Source organism: Oncorhynchus clarkii, chromosome 7 (genome assembly GCF_045791955.1).
Source record: "Oncorhynchus clarkii lewisi isolate Uvic-CL-2024 chromosome 7, UVic_Ocla_1.0, whole genome shotgun sequence".
In the NCBI taxonomy this organism is placed as follows: Eukaryota; Metazoa; Chordata; class Actinopteri; order Salmoniformes; family Salmonidae; genus Oncorhynchus; species Oncorhynchus clarkii.
In genome coordinates this window covers 25,471,528-25,482,139 of record NC_092153.1, presented here as the reverse complement: position 1 = coordinate 25,482,139, position 10,612 = coordinate 25,471,528, and the positions used below count along the sequence as shown (strand labels likewise).

The 10,612-nt window shown below is 37.7% G+C and overlaps 1 long non-coding RNA gene across 1 annotated transcript; it reads right to left on the bottom strand.

Annotated features, from left to right (window-relative positions):
• Positions 1-500: 500 nt before the first annotated feature.
• On the bottom strand, positions 501-10,278 carry LOC139413116 (uncharacterized). The gene is made up of 2 exons (XR_011634767.1): positions 10,112-10,278; positions 501-2,928 (listed from the first exon to the last, which is right to left on the bottom strand). It is a non-coding gene; the product is annotated as an uncharacterized lncRNA (long non-coding RNA).
• Between the last annotated feature and the right edge of the window lie 334 nt (positions 10,279-10,612).

The window sequence follows — 10,612 nt, the reverse complement described above, 5'->3', positions numbered from 1 at the left end:
GAAAATATTTTTGAAAGCATGTATACTTTTTGTACTACAAAAACATAATTACAAATCATTTGTAGACTGCAAATTGACTGCAAGAAACCCAAACAGATATAATATTTGACGAAAACAGTCATTTCAAACCTTATATGTGTGGGGATACTTTGGAACAGATTTCCAAATTGTAAATCACTTGGAGCTGATTTGTGTCATTTTTATAGTCTTATGTCCAACAATAAAACATAAAAAAATAAATAAAATGTTTTACTTAGAAAACGTTGGGCCACATAATATCAGCTGCGGGCCAAATTCGGCCCATGGACCGCCAGTTGGGGAACCCTGTTGTAGCATGTCTGTCATTCACCACATCCATAAGAGCATTATTCATTTTTACATTTTGTCCATTAGCATACATATTTCCAGAGCGACATACAGTCTGGGCATTCAACTAAGGTAAGTAAGACAAGCGCATATCGCAGTCATTATTCACATAAATAAGGTCATTTCAACAAACATCCTTTCCATTTTTTCTTTATTTCAATAGATTTTACACTATCTTGCTGGAACCAAAACATTTGACTATAGTAACATAAAATAGCACAAACTATACGCACAAAGAAAACTGAAAAATGGTTACATGAAAACTAAAAATCCAATGAGGGTCTTTTACTCTCTATATATATATTTTTGCAAAGTAGATGGGATACTGCATTTCTGATGGCAAAGCAGTCAATTCATTACCTGGGTAATATTCAATAGTGCACACTGTAGCGAAACGTTTTGCAATGTTAAACGAAAACAAGCGTTTCTTATTGGACAAGTTCAGTTAGTCCCTTCTGTTTCGGCACGTTTGCTTCCTAATGAATACAACCCTAGCGGCATTCCTTTTAGGGACCATTCAGCATCGCATGTTGGCCACAGCCCTCATCATCAAGCTCTCTACAAGGACATAATAAGGCCCTGTTCCAATACTTGAACAAATGCATCGTTCCTTCCTCCTTCCTTCCTTGAAGAAATACCTAATCTGACATGGCCGGATTGGGGAAAGCTATGTGATAGAACTGTTGCTTACACCTACCAAATAATGTTAGATCCGAAAGTAAGTAAGGAAGGGTATGTTAAAGTATTCGAACGGGGCTTAGAACACAAGACAGCTTTCTGTACAGCAGTCAATCCTTTTGGCCTCACCTTTAAAAAAAATGCAAAAAAGTAAAAACTTCAAACAATTTAATTTATGTATATAAATAAAAAAAGTTTTAAGTTTACATTTTAGCATTATATATATATAAACAAAAAAGTCTGTTCAGCAGAGACCAGTTTACAGCCTTTAAAAGTTTATTTTTAACAGCGCTGGAACATAAAACCTTAAGCACGATGGACTAACGACAAGGCAAAGTGTTTGGATAAGCTGTGTCTGCTCAGCTGACCCAAGTGCTTATATATTTAACTCTTATCATCAGTCAGTCAATGTCAACACATTTAATTTAAATAAATTACATTTCTCAGCACAATTCCATTCTCTTGGGCACAACCATGACCCCATTTGAGGACAACTTGAATTTTTGTCTCATGTGCAGACTATTTTTTGTGTTTTTCGGTATAACTAGAAACATTCAGTACGTTATCGTTTATTAATAAAAACTTTTCTTTTTTTTTTCATGCAAGATGTTCAAAGGTTATTTCTGTGATACGAACTGGTAGTGACTATTATACAGAATTACTGTATTACTGGTGTATAGTAACTTTGCCATACCTAATGAAATGTTCCATCAGTAATAATGAAATGTTTTATTTTACCAGAAGAAGTGCAATCCTTAACTGATGATAAACAATTTAAACTACATTCATAAATATTTTCCCATTGGTGTGCATGAAACCAGTGGTCCTTTCTCAGGGGAAAAGTTGTACATCTTAACTATTCAATTAATAGATAATTTGTTATAATTTCATCCTAAATATCATTGGTAACTTTGTCTATTACATCTTAAGTGTTAAAGTTACACCTTTATAGAGGCTGCTAAGGAAAATTGTCATAATCACGACAAATAAGAAATGTTGAAATCTGCTTTACAATCTAGTGATGTGTGCAGTGTTCTAGAAAAAAAGTAAACTTAACGATTAGATAATTTACAAAAATACAGAACTTTAGTAATCGCAACTTTATGTTGCCACAGCAACAACTTAATATTGTTATGAAATACTAGAGTGAAAAGTACATATTTTTAAAATTATTTTTTGGGTAAAATGTCACATATACAATTAACATTCTTTTTTTCTTTTCTATTTTTTTTGTTGAACAATATAAGCAATTCTAAAGCTTTGCTCATTACTGTAATGCGATGAACTGTGTCGATGACAAGGCCAGGGAGATCCAGTAGCATTCTATTGGTGGCTTTTTAAGACTCCACCCCCTTGCTCCTGATCTGCATCTCATTGGCTGACTAAAGAGACCAGACCCTGTTGGGACGCACAGCTCAATAAATTACATTCATTTCAAAATAGAATAGGTTACATCATTCTGACTCATTTGACAAAACAATCAAATACGATAAATTACCAAAAAAGATCTTCGATCACCTTCCACACCAAAAATTACATTAAAACTGTAACTTTTTAGAAGAAAATCTCAGTGAACAAAAAGAAAGAAAAAAATCATTCTAAGACCAGTGCCATATTATTTTTTAACCAAAGGTGTCTCGTTGTGGATTGTCTGTGTTGATCAAGCGCCATGAAATTATGTCATGATTCTGATCTTTTTTGTTGAACACACATACAAGGTAAATAATTGGTTGTGTGGGATCAAGAAATGTGATTTAGAGTCTAAATACATACATCTCATAAAACATATTAGGTAATAACGTGGAGGTTGGTTTAAAACGATGCTAGTACACTATCAACTATATCATGGCATAAAATAACGGATTGTTCTGGTGACACACATACCTTGATGCTTGGGGTGGCATTTGGGGTGGCATTTCTTTGGGGGGCTGCACAGCCCTCCATGTGCTCGCCAGAGGTAGCCTGACTGCCATTAGGTACCAAGATGAGATCATCAGACCCCTTGTGAGACCATATGCTGGTGCGGTTGGCCCAGGGTTCCTCCTAATGCAAGACAATGCTAGACCTCATGTGGCTGGAGTGTGTCAGCAGTTCCTGCAAGAGGAAGGCATTGATGCTATGGACTGGCCCGCCCGTTCCCCAGACCTGAATCCAATTGAGCACATCTGGGACATCATGTCTCGCTCCATCCACCAACGCCACGTTGCACCACAGACTGTCCAGGAGTTGGCGGATGCTTTAGTCCAGGTCTGGGAGGAGATCCCTCAGGAGACCATCCGCCACCTCATCAGGAGCATGCCCAGGCGTTGTAGGGAGGTCATACAGGCACGTGGAGGCCACACACACTGCTGAGCCTCATTTTGACTTGTTTTAAGGACATTACATCAAAGTTGGATCAGCCTGTAGTGTGGTTTTCCACTTTAATTTTGAGTGTGACTCCAAATCCAGACCTCCATGGGTTGATAAATTTCATTTCCATTGATCATTTGTGTGTGATTTTGTTGTCAGCACATTCAACTATGTAAAGAAAAAAGTATTTAATAAGAATATTTCATTCATTCAGATCTAGGATGTGATATTTTAGTGTTCCCTTTATTTTTTTGAGCAGTGTATGTTATTTTGTAACAGATACCGAGTTTTTTCATCAAAGAAAAAACAGTGTGCTCATGACGGTTGTTATAGACTGCTTGCAAAGACAAAAGATAAAGATATTGCGATATACCTTGCTCATCAAATGATAGTGGTTCCTACTACAAGCTGCACAGTAATACAAACATGTGTCAGATTACAGTACTGTTCTTACTTGATTATCACAACGTTTTACACCAGTATAATGGATCTATTGTAAAAATTGTGAAAGTGGTTATGCGACCTCTATACCTAGACTAGAATGTTCCCTTGCCTGGAGCTGTGAAACTGGTTATGCGACCTCTATACCTAGACTAGAATGTTCTCTTGCCTGGAACTGTGAGACTAGTCAAATGCAATCTCCATAATTGTTCTAGATAGTTTTCTTGAGGCGAAAGAAACACACCTATTTAGGCTTGAAAAATTGTAAGGAGAGCCGCACACTCTAGGAGCTCAGATGCAATAATTGAATAACCTAATATCCAACTTTCCGACAGACAAGCGGTCTTCATCAGGGTATAATGACAAACACTGCAGCGTGACTGGTTTATATCGTGTCAAAGGACACACAGGTGTCTGTAATCATCAGTGTTGCCAACTAATTTTCAGGTTAAGAGGCAGGTTGATTTGTTGCTAAAAGTTGCTAAATGACGTTGTCGTGTCATTGCGTGAGCCAACAATGATTTGCAATTTGCTGATATTGCTGCTGACGTCACTCACAATGCACTTTTGCAGCCAGGCACGTGTGTTGTGACTGAGTGTGTGACAGAGAAAATCATTTGTGTCTTTTAGAGGGAAAATGCGTGCATTTTAGCATTTGGGACTCTTTTCAAAAGTTGCTAAAAGTTCCAAATCCTTTTTTTTTAAGTAGCTAAATTTGTAGCTAGGTGCTCTTTGAAAAAAATGTTGCCAGGGTAGTCTGAAAAGTGGCTAAATCTAGCAACAAAATTGCTAAATTGGCATCACTGGTAATCATGGCCGGGTGTGGCCTGATATCATTGGTTAATTCTTAGATATAAAAATTGTGTGTGTCAAACAAAGCACAAATTAAAAGTACGAATCTCGGAGCATCGTAGCACCATTAGGTACAAAAACTCGACTTATCCAGTTGCGGCCCACTTTTTGGACGCAAACAACTCGATTTCGTCCCTACATTACGTCGGCTTTGAACATGTCACCCTAACAGGGAGAACGGGTGACCTCAACAATTTATTGTTAAAACGAGAGGCTGCCTGGATCTTTAATTTAAAAGACCCTTGCACCCTTCGGTCTCAATTTAGATTTTGATCTGAAGCCATTGTGATTTTGCTATTGTAAATGTTTGTAGGCCTTTGTAGCCAAATTGTATCTATGATCGTATGCTATCCATTCATGTTTTTGGTATGTTATTTTTACATCTGAGAATTAACCAATGATATCAGGCCACACCCGGCCATGATTACAGACCTTGTGTCCTTTGACACGATATAAACTAGTCACCCTGCAGTGTTTGTCATTATACCCTGATGAAGACCACTTGTCTGTCGAAACGTTGGATATTAGGTTATTCAAGTATTGCATCTGAGCTCCTAGACTGTGCGGCTCTCCTTACATTTTTTCTAGATGGTGTTCTTACTTGGAGCAGGTAAGGTGAAATTGTAATGTCAGAACTATACCTATCATGTAGTGAGAAGGCACTGCAAAATGGAAAAAGCAACATTTGTTTTTGTCCATACAATCTACCTCAGCTGCTCAAACAATTCTGTATCCAGAGTATCCACCTACAGTGCCTTGCGAAAGTATTCGGCCCCCTTGAACTTTGCGACCTTTTGCCACATTTCAGGCTTCAAACAAAGATATAAAACTGTATTTTTTTTGTGAAGAATCAACAACAAGTGGGACACAATCATGAAGTGGAACGACATTTATTGGATATTTCAAACTTTTTTAACAAATCAAAAACTGAAAAATTGGGCGTGCAAAATTATTCAGCCCCCTTAAGTTATTAATACTTTGTAGCGCCACCTTTTGCTGCGATTACAGCTGTAAGTTACTTGGGGTATGTCTCTATCAGTTTTGCACATCGAGAGACTGACATTTTTTCCTATTCCTCCTTGCAAAACAGCTCGAGCTCAGTGAGGTTGGATGGAGAGCATTTGTGAACAGCAGTTTTCAGTTCTTTCCACAGATTCTCGATTGGATTCAGGTCTGGACTTTGACTTGGCCATTCTAACACCTGGATATGTTTATTTTTGAACCATTCCATTGTAGATTTTGCTTTGTTTTGGATCATTGTCTTGTTGGAAGACAAATCTCCGTCCCAGTCTCAGGTCTTTTGCAGACTCCATCAGGTTTTCTTCCAGAATGGTCCTGTATTTGGCTCCATCCATCTTCCCATCAATTTTAACCATCTTCCCTGTCCCTGCTGAAGAAAAGCAGGCCCAAACCATGATGCTGCCACCACCATGTTTGACAGTGGAGATGGTGTGTTCAGGGTGATGAGCTGTGTTGCTTTTACGCCAAACATAACGTTTTGCATTGTTGCAATTGTTGCATCTGACCAGAGCACCTTCTTCCACATGTTTGGTGTGTCTCCCAGGTGGCTTGTGGCAAACTTTAAACGACACTTTTTATGGATATCTTTAAGAAATGGCTTTCTTCTTGCCACTCTTCCATAAAGGCCAGATTTGTGCAATATACGACTGATTGCTGTCCTATGGACAGAGTCTCCCACCTCAGCTGTAGATCTCTGCAGTTCATCCAGAGTGATCATGGGCCTCTTGGCTGCATCTCTGATCAGTCTTCTCCTTGTATGAGCTGAAAGTTTAGAGGGACGGCCAGGTCTTGGTAGATTTGCAGTGGTCTGATACTCCTTCCATTTCAATATTATCGCTTGCACAGTGCTCCTTGGGATGTTTAAAGCTTGGGAAATCTTTTTGTATCCAAATCCGGCTTTAAACTTCTTCACAACAGTATCTCGGACCTGCCTGGTGTGTTCCTTGTTCTTCATGATGCTCTCTGCGCTTTTAACGGACCTCTGAGACTATCACAGTGCAGGTGCATTTATACGGAGACTTGATTACACACAGGTGGATTGTATTTATCATCATTAGTCATTTAGGTCAACATTGGATTATTCAGAGATCCTCGCTGAACTTCTGGAGAGAGCTTGCTGCACTGAAAGTAAAGGGGCTGAATAATTTTGCACGCCCAATTTTTCAGTTTTTGATTTGTTAAAAAAAGTTTGAAATATCCAATAAATGTCATTCCACTTCATGATTGTGTCCCACTTGTTGTTGATTATTCACAAAAAAATACAGTTTTATATCTTTATGTTTGAAGCCTGAAATGTGGCAAAAGGTCGCAAAGTTCAAGGGGGCCGAATACTTTCGCAAGGCACTGTAAGCGTCATAGCATGAGCTTTTTTCCCCCACCTCCTAAAGCTTCAAAACACACTAGCAAAGCGTTGTATTCCCCACCAACAGACCCAAACTACCAATGCCCATACACACCTCCATGTTGGATCCTCCACCGTTCTTGAACCATTTATGCTACAAACCCTAAATCAACGTTGACATGCAGACGGACAGCCATTCATTTCAATGGCGGAAGAACTGCCACAGAACTGTCAGAATGTTCAAACTAAAGCTATTAACACAAAATCAACTTCCAAATGTACAGACTGACCCAATGGACTGAGAAAATATTTTTGAAAGCATGTATACTTTTTGTACTACAAAAACATAATTACAAATCATTTGTAGACTGCAAATTGACTGCAAGAAACCCAAACAGATATAATATTTGACGAAAACAGTCATTTCAAACCTTATATGTGTGGGGATACTTTGGAACAGATTTCCAAATTGTAAATCACTTGGAGCTGATTTGTGTCATTTTTATAGTCTTATGTCCAACAATAAAACATAAAAAAATAAATAAAATGTTTTACTTAGAAAACGTTGGGCCACATAATATCAGCTGCGGGCCAAATTCGGCCCATGGACCGCCAGTTGGGGAACCCTGTTGTAGCATGTCTGTCATTCACCACATCCATAAGAGCATTATTCATTTTTACATTTTGTCCATTAGCATACATATTTCCAGAGCGACATACAGTCTGGGCATTCAACTAAGGTAAGTAAGACAAGCGCATATCGCAGTCATTATTCACATAAATAAGGTCATTTCAACAAACATCCTTTCCATTTTTTCTTTATTTCAATAGATTTTACACTATCTTGCTGGAACCAAAACATTTGACTATAGTAACATAAAATAGCACAAACTATACGCACAAAGAAAACTGAAAAATGGTTACATGAAAACTAAAAATCCAATGAGGGTCTTTTACTCTCTATATATATATTTTTGCAAAGTAGATGGGATACTGCATTTCTGATGGCAAAGCAGTCAATTCATTACCTGGGTAATATTCAATAGTGCACACTGTAGCGAAACGTTTTGCAATGTTAAACGAAAACAAGCGTTTCTTATTGGACAAGTTCAGTTAGTCCCTTCTGTTTCGGCACGTTTGCTTCCTAATGAATACAACCCTAGCGGCATTCCTTTTAGGGACCATTCAGCATCGCATGTTGGCCACAGCCCTCATCATCAAGCTCTCTACAAGGACATAATAAGGCCCTGTTCCAATACTTGAACAAATGCATCGTTCCTTCCTCCTTCCTTCCTTGAAGAAATACCTAATCTGACATGGCCGGATTGGGGAAAGCTATGTGATAGAACTGTTGCTTACACCTACCAAATAATGTTAGATCCGAAAGTAAGTAAGGAAGGGTATGTTAAAGTATTCGAACGGGGCTTAGAACACAAGACAGCTTTCTGTACAGCAGTCAATCCTTTTGGCCTCACCTTTAAAAAAAATGCAAAAAAGTAAAAACTTCAAACAATTTAATTTATGTATATAAATAAAAAAAGTTTTAAGTTTACATTTTAGCATTATATATATATATAAACAAAAAAGTCTGTTCAGCAGAGACCAGTTTACAGCCTTTAAAAGTTTATTTTTAACAGCGCTGGAACATAAAACCTTAAGCACGATGGACTAACGACAAGGCAAAGTGTTTGGATAAGCTGTGTCTGCTCAGCTGACCCAAGTGCTTATATATTTAACTCTTATCATCAGTCAGTCAATGTCAACACATTTAATTTAAATAAATTACATTTCTCAGCACAATTCCATTCTCTTGGGCACAACCATGACCCCATTTGAGGACAACTTGAATTTTTGTCTCATGTGCAGACTATTTTTTGTGTTTTTCGGTATAACTAGAAACATTCAGTACGTTATCGTTTATTAATAAAAACTTTTCTTTTTTTTTTCATGCAAGATGTTCAAAGGTTATTTCTGTGATACGAACTGGTAGTGACTATTATACAGAATTACTGTATTACTGGTGTATAGTAACTTTGCCATACCTAATGAAATGTTCCATCAGTAATAATGAAATGTTTTATTTTACCAGAAGAAGTGCAATCCTTAACTGATGATAAACAATTTAAACTACATTCATAAATATTTTCCCATTGGTGTGCATGAAACCAGTGGTCCTTTCTCAGGGGAAAAGTTGTACATCTTAACTATTCAATTAATAGATAATTTGTTATAATTTCATCCTAAATATCATTGGTAACTTTGTCTATTACATCTTAAGTGTTAAAGTTACACCTTTATAGAGGCTGCTAAGGAAAATTGTCATAATCACGACAAATAAGAAATGTTGAAATCTGCTTTACAATCTAGTGATGTGTGCAGTGTTCTAGAAAAAAAGTAAACTTAACGATTAGATAATTTACAAAAATACAGAACTTTAGTAATCGCAACTTTATGTTGCCACAGCAACAACTTAATATTGTTATGAAATACTAGAGTGAAAAGTACATATTTTTAAAATTATTTTTTGGGTAAAATGTCACATATACAATTAACATTCTTTTTTTCTTTTCTATTTTTTTTGTTGAACAATATAAGCAATTCTAAAGCTTTGCTCATTACTGTAATGCGATGAACTGTGTCGATGACAAGGCCAGGGAGATCCAGTAGCATTCTATTGGTGGCTTTTTAAGACTCCACCCCCTTGCTCCTGATCTGCATCTCATTGGCTGACTAAAGAGACCAGACCCTGTTGGGACGCACAGCTCAATAAATTACATTCATTTCAAAATAGAATAGGTTACATCATTCTGACTCATTTGACAAAACAATCAAATACGATAAATTACCAAAAAAGATCTTCGATCACCTTCCACACCAAAAATTACATTAAAACTGTAACTTTTTAGAAGAAAATCTCAGTGAACAAAAAGAAAGAAAAAAATCATTCTAAGACCAGTGCCATATTATTTTTTAACCAAAGGTGTCTCGTTGTGGATTGTCTGTGTTGATCAAGCGCCATGAAATTATGTCATGATTCTGATCTTTTTTGTTGAACACACATACAAGGTAAATAATTGGTTGTGTGGGATCAAGAAATGTGATTTAGAGTCTAAATACATACATCTCATAAAACATATTAGGTAATAACGTGGAGGTTGGTTTAAAACGATGCTAGTACACTATCAACTATATCATGGCATAAAATAACGGATTGTTCTGGTGACACACATACCTTGATGCTTGGGGTGGCATTTGGGGTGGCATTTCTTTGGGGGGCTGCACAGCCCTCCATGTGCTCGCCAGAGGTAGCCTGACTGCCATTAGGTACCAAGATGAGATCATCAGACCCCTTGTGAGACCATATGCTGGTGCGGTTGGCCCAGGGTTCCTCCTAATGCAAGACAATGCTAGACCTCATGTGGCTGGAGTGTGTCAGCAGTTCCTGCAAGAGGAAGGCATTGATGCTATGGACTGGCCCGCCCGTTCCCCAGACCTGAATCCAATTGAGCACATCTGGGACATCATGTCTCGCTCCATCCACCAACGCCACGTTGCACCACAGAC